Genomic DNA, 6,120 nt, shown 5'->3' with positions numbered 1-6,120 from the left:
GGCCCAACGACTCCCAGAGCCGGTCGTGCGGCGCGCGAGGTCTGCTCTCTTCACAAGAGGCTTTATTAGGGAGTGCTAAGGCAAGGTTCTGTGCCCTCCACCCTCATCGCAACACCCATGGGAGCCTCCGGTCGTCAATAGACCGCCGCACCGGCCTCTGACTGACTCTCAGAATGGACGGAAAGAGCCGGGTAAGCCTTTCAAAAGATTCGACCACGTGCCGAAAACTTTAGACTTCCGTGAGCTCTCCGGCTTGCACCGAGACCCGAAGTCGACGTGCTAAGCACCACGGGACCCCTTTCGCCTGCAGGTCCCGAGCCGCCTTTATTTGCTGTTACGAGCATCGTGTGCCCCATACCTGCGTGACGAGCACCGCAGGGCGGCAGAGCCATCGCACTTGGCCGGGTGGCAGAGGAGGACCAGACTATTCACAGATAGCGGCCCAACGACACCCAGAGCCGGTCGTGCGGCGCGCGAGGTCTGCTCTCATCACAAGAGGCTTTAGGGAGTGCTCAGGCAAGGGTCAGCCCGCAGCCTTCCTGGCAACACCCAGGGGAACCAGGCCACTCGCGTCTCTCGCCTTCATTTTCGACACGAGCGCCTGCGGAGGGCCACCACCCCCTCCGATTGTCAAGAGACCTCCGCACCGGCCTCTGACTTACTCTCAGAATGGACGGAAAGAGCCGGGTAAGCCTTTGAAAAGATTCGACCACGTGCCGAAAACTTTAGACTTCCGTGAGCTCTCCGGCTTGCACCGAGACCCGAAGTCGACGTGCTTAGCACCACGGGACCCCTTTCGCCTGCAGGTCCCGAGCCGCCTTTTATTTTTGTTACGAGTATCGTGTTCCCCAAACCTGGGTGACGAGCACCGCAGGGCGGCAGAGCCATCGCGCTTGTCCGGGTGGCAGAGGAGGACCAGACTATTCACAAATAGCGGCCCAACGACTCCCAGAGCCGGTCGTGCGGCAGGCGAGGTCTGCTCTCATCACAAGAGGCTTTAGGGAGTGCTCAGGCAACGGTCAGCCCGCAGCCTTCTTGGCAACACCCAAGGGAACCAGGCCACTCGCGTCTCTCGCCTTCATTTTGGACACGAGCGCCTGTGGAGGGACGGCCGGAGTCAACGTGGGGTTTGCCCGCCCTCCAATAGTGTCAAAAGACCGCCGCACAAGTCTCTGACTGACTCTTAGAACAGACAGAAAGAGTTTGTCAAATCTGTCAAAAAATTGACAAAGTGTCAAAAATTCGACTTCCAAGAGCTCTCCGGCATGCACTCATACCTGTCATTAAAGTGCTATGCCCGTGGAACCGTTTTTCGGATGCCTTTCAGAACGGTCCCGCGCCGCCATTTTGTTCTAAAAATCGTGTTCCCATATATCTCCGGGTACCCCGCCAACCTCACTGCGGAAAAACTACAAGTGGCACTGAATGGGTCTGAATTCCAAATTTGACTGCATCGGTCTGGAACTCGGTCCGGTCAAAACCGTTTGGATTTTTCTCGGTCCGGACTTCCGCGACAGACAAAGTTAAAGTTTTCGGGCTGCAGGCACAAAACGACAGCTGGCCATTTGCCGGGCTCAATTCACCCAATTCCTCCGGCACTTCGGAGCACATGTTCGGTGTAAGTTTGCGAATCTTTCCCGATGCTGCAGCATTTTCCTCCGCTGACACTTAGAATATTTTTCACACTTTGCTGAAAATTTTTCTAAGTGTTTTTTTCCAAGTTTTCCTGGTTACTGATTTCTTCTTTTTAAACATTTTTCTAAGTTTTTCTGGTTACTGATTTCTTCTTTTTAAACATTTTTCGCCGTTTTTCTGGTTACTGATTTCTTCTTTTTAAACATTTTTCGCCGTTTTTCTGGTTACTGATTTCTTCTTTTTAAACATTTTTCTAAGTTTTTCTGGTTACTCATTTCTTCTTTTTAAACATTTTTCTAAGTTTTTCTGGTTACTGATTTCTTCTTTTTAAACATTTTTCTAAGTTTTTCTGGTTACTCATTTCTTCTTTTTAAACATTTTTCTAAGTTTTTCTGGTTACTCACTTCTTCTTTTTAAACATTTTTCGCCGTTTTTCTGGTTACTGATTTCTTCTTTTTAAACATTTTTCGCCGTTTTTCTGGTTACTGATTTCTTCTTTTTAAACATTTTTCTAAGTTTTTCTGGTTACTCATTTCTTCTTTTTAAACATTTTTCTAAGTTTTTCTGGTTACTGATTTCTTCTTTTTAAACATTTTTCTAAGTTTTTCTGGTTACTCATTTCTTCTTTTTAAACATTTTTCTAAGTTTTCCTGGTTACTCACTTCTTCTTTTTAAACATTTTTCTAAGTTTTTCTGGTTACTGATTTCTTCTTTTTAAACATTTTTCTAAGTTTTTCTGGTTACTCATTTCTTCTTTTTAAACATTTTTCTAAGTTTTTCTGGTTACTGACTTCTTCTTTTTAAACATTTTTCGCAGTTTGTCTGGTTACTGATTTCTTCTTTTTAAACATTTTTCGCCGTTTTTCTGGTTACTGATTTCTTCTTTTTAAACATTTTTCTAAGTTTTCCTGGTTACTCATTTCTTCTTTTTAAACATTTTTCGCAGTTTTTCTGGTTACTGATTTCTTCTTTTTAAACATTTTTCTAAGTTTTCCTGGTTACTGATTTCTTCTTTTTAAACATTTTTCGCAGTTTTTCTGGTTACTGATTTCTTCTTTTTAAACATTTTTCTAAGTTTTTCTGGTTACTGATTTCTTCTTTTTAAACATTTTTCTAAGTTTTTCTGGTTACTCACTTCTTCTTTTTAAACATTTTTCTAAGTTTTTCTGGTTACTCACTTCTTCTTTTGAAACATTTTTCTAAGTTTTTCTGGTTACTGATTTCTTCTTTTTAAACATTTTTCTAAGTTTTTCTGGTTACTGATTTCTTCTTTTTAAACATTTTTCGCCGTTTGTCTGGTTACTGATTTCTTCTTTTTAAACATTTTTCGCCGTTTTTCTGGTTACTGATTTCTTCTTTTTAAACATTTTTCTAAGTTTTTCTGGTTACTCACTTCTTCTTTTTAAACATTTTTCTAAGTTTTTCTGGTTACTGATTTCTTCTTTTTAAACATTTTTCTAAGTTTTCCTGGTTACTGATTTCTTCTTTTTAAACATTTTTCGCAGTTTTTCTGGTTACTGATTTCTTCTTTTTAAACATTTTTCTAAGTTTTTCTGGTTACTGATTTCTTCTTTTTAAACATTTTTCTAAGTTTTTCTGGTTACTGACTTCTTCTTTTTAAACATTTTTCTAAGTTTTCCTGGTTACTGATTTCTTCTTTTTAAACATTTTTCGCAGTTTGTCTGGTTACTGATTTCTTCTTTTTAAACATTTTTCGCAGTTTTTCTGGTTACTGATTTCTTCTTTTTAAACATTTTTCTAAGTTTTTCTGGTTACTCACTTCTTCTTTTATAACATTTTTCTAAGTTTTCCTGGTTACTGATTTCTTCTTTTTAAACATTTTTCTAAGTTTTCCTGGTTACTGATTTCTTCTTTTTAAACATTTTTCTAAGTTTTCCTGGTTACTGATTTCTTCTTTTTAAACATTTTTCTAAGTTTTTCTGGTTACTCATTTCTTCTTTTTAAACATTTTTCGCAGTTTTTCTGGTTACTGATTTCTTCTTTTTAAACATTTTCCTAAGTTTTCCTGGTTACTGATTTCTTCTTTTTAAACATTTTTCTAAGTTTTCCTGGTTACTCATTTCTTCTTTTTGATCATTTTTCTAAGTTTTCCTGGTTACTGATTTCTTCGTTTTGAACATTTTTCTAAGTTTTCCTGGTTACTCACTTCTTCTTTTCAAACATTTTTCTTCGTTTTTCTGTTTACTCATTTAGCACTTTCAGGCACTTTCCCATCATTTCCTCGTTCCCGATTTCACCCTTTAAAACGCTTTCGGGCATTTCCCTAAGTTTTGCGGTTCACTCGTTTGGGACTCACTGACACCTTCTCTAGCTTCCCTGCTCACTTTTTTCGTACTGTTGAGAAAATTCGAACCCTTTCCTTAACTATGCCGGTTACTGACTTCACCGCTTCAGACCCTTGTCCCCGTAATGAAAGATACCATTTCCCACCGTGGGAAATGCACGAAAATCGGACTGAACACGGGGGAGGCTCCCCCCTCGAAGGCGAGACCGTCGGCAGAACCGCCGGGTCAAACCCGGCTGAGCTACCCGGCTTACAAGTCTCAAAGTCGGTATGAGCAGTCACGTCCACCCCCATTCCCTTTTGGACCACTTCCCACGGTTCCAAATGCATGAAAATCGGCCTGTACACGGGGGAGGCACCCGCCTCGAAGACGAGACCGTCGGCAGAACCGCCGGGTCAAACCCGGCTGAGCTACCCGGCTCGGAAGCGCCAAAGTCGGGTTGAGCAGTCACATTCACTCCCATCCCCTTTTGGGCAACTTCCCACGGTTGGAAATGCATGGAAATCGGACTGAACACGGGGGAGGCTCCCCCCTCGAAGGCGAGACCGTCGGCAGAACCGCCGGATCAAACCCGGCTGAGCTACCCGGCTTACAAGTCTCAAAGTCGGTATGAGCAGACACGTCCACCCCCATTCCCTTTTGGACCACTTCCCACGGTTCGAAATGCACGAAAATCGGCCTGTACACGGGGGAGGCACCCGCCTCGAAGACGAGACCGTCGGCAGAACCGCCGGGTCAAACCCGGCCGGGCTACCCGGGTTAGAAGCCCTAGAGTCGGGTTGAGCAGTCACAATCACTCCCATCCCCTTTTGAACCTGTTCCCACCGTTGGAAATGCACGAAAATCGGCCTGTACACGGGGGGGGCTCCCCCCTCGAAGGCGAGACCGTCGGCAGAACCGCCGGGTCAAACCCGGCTGAGCTACCCGGCTTACAAGTCTCGAAGTCGGGTTGAGCAGTCACATTCACTCCCATCGACTTTTGGGCAACTTCCCACCGTTGCAAATGCATGAAAATCGGCCTGTACACGGGGGAGGCACCCGCCTCGAAGTCGAGACCGTCGGCAGAACCGCCGGGTCCAACCCGGCTGAGCTACCCGGCTTACAAGTCTCAAAGCCGGGTTGGGCAGTCACGTTCACCCCCATTCCCTTTTGGATCACTTCCCACGGTTCGAAATGCACGAAAACCGGCCTGTACACGGGGGAGGGTCCGCCCTCGAAGGCGAGACCGTCGGCAGAACCGCCGGGTCAAACCTGGCTGAGCTACCCGGCTTACAAGTCTCAAAGTCGGGTTGAGCAGTCACGTTCACTCCCATCGACTTTTAGACCACTTCCCACGGTTCGAAATGCACGAAAATCGGCCTGTACACGGGGGAGGCACCCGCCTCGAAGACGAGACCGTCGGCAGAACCGCCGGGTCAAACCCGGCCGAGCTACCCGGGTTAGAAGCCTCAGAGTCGGGTTGAGCAGTCACATTCACTCCCATCGACTTTTGGACCACTTCCCACCGTTGCAAATGCACGAAAATCGGCCTGTACACGGGGGAGGCACCCGCCTCGAAGACGAGACCGTCGGCAGAACCGCCGGAACAAACCCGGCTGAGCTACCCGGCTTACAAGTCTCAAAGTCGGTATGAGCAGACACGTCCACCCCCATTCCCTTTTGGACCACTTCCCACGGTTCGAAATGCATGAAAATCGGCCTCTATACGGGGGAGGCACCCGCCTCGAAGACGAGACCGTCGGCAGACCCGCCGGGTCAAACCCGGCCGGGCTACCCGGGTTAGAAGCCTCAGAGTCGGGTTGAGCAGTCGCATTCACCCCCATCCCCTTTTGAACCTCTTCCCACCGTTGGAAATGCACGGAAATCGGCCTGTACACGGGGGAGGCCCCCCTCTCGAAGGCGAGACCGACGGCAGAACCGCCGGGTCAAACCCGGCCGAGCTACCCGGGTTAGAAGCCTCAGAGTCGGGTTGAGCAGTCACATTCACTCCCATCCCCTTTTGAACCTGTTCCCACCGTTGGAAATGCACGAAAATCGGCCTGTACACGGGGGAGGCCCCCCTCTCGAAGACGAGACCGTCGGCAGACCCGCCGGAACAAACCCGGCTGAGCTACCCGGCTTACAAGTCTCAAAGTCGGTATGAGCAGACACGTCCACCCCCATTCCCTTTTGGACCACT

The sequence above is a fragment of the Chiloscyllium punctatum genome, unplaced genomic scaffold, assembly GCF_047496795.1.
Source record: "Chiloscyllium punctatum isolate Juve2018m unplaced genomic scaffold, sChiPun1.3 scaffold_298, whole genome shotgun sequence".
NCBI lineage: Eukaryota > Metazoa > Chordata > Chondrichthyes > Orectolobiformes > Hemiscylliidae > Chiloscyllium > Chiloscyllium punctatum.
This window is presented reverse-complemented; position numbering follows the sequence as displayed.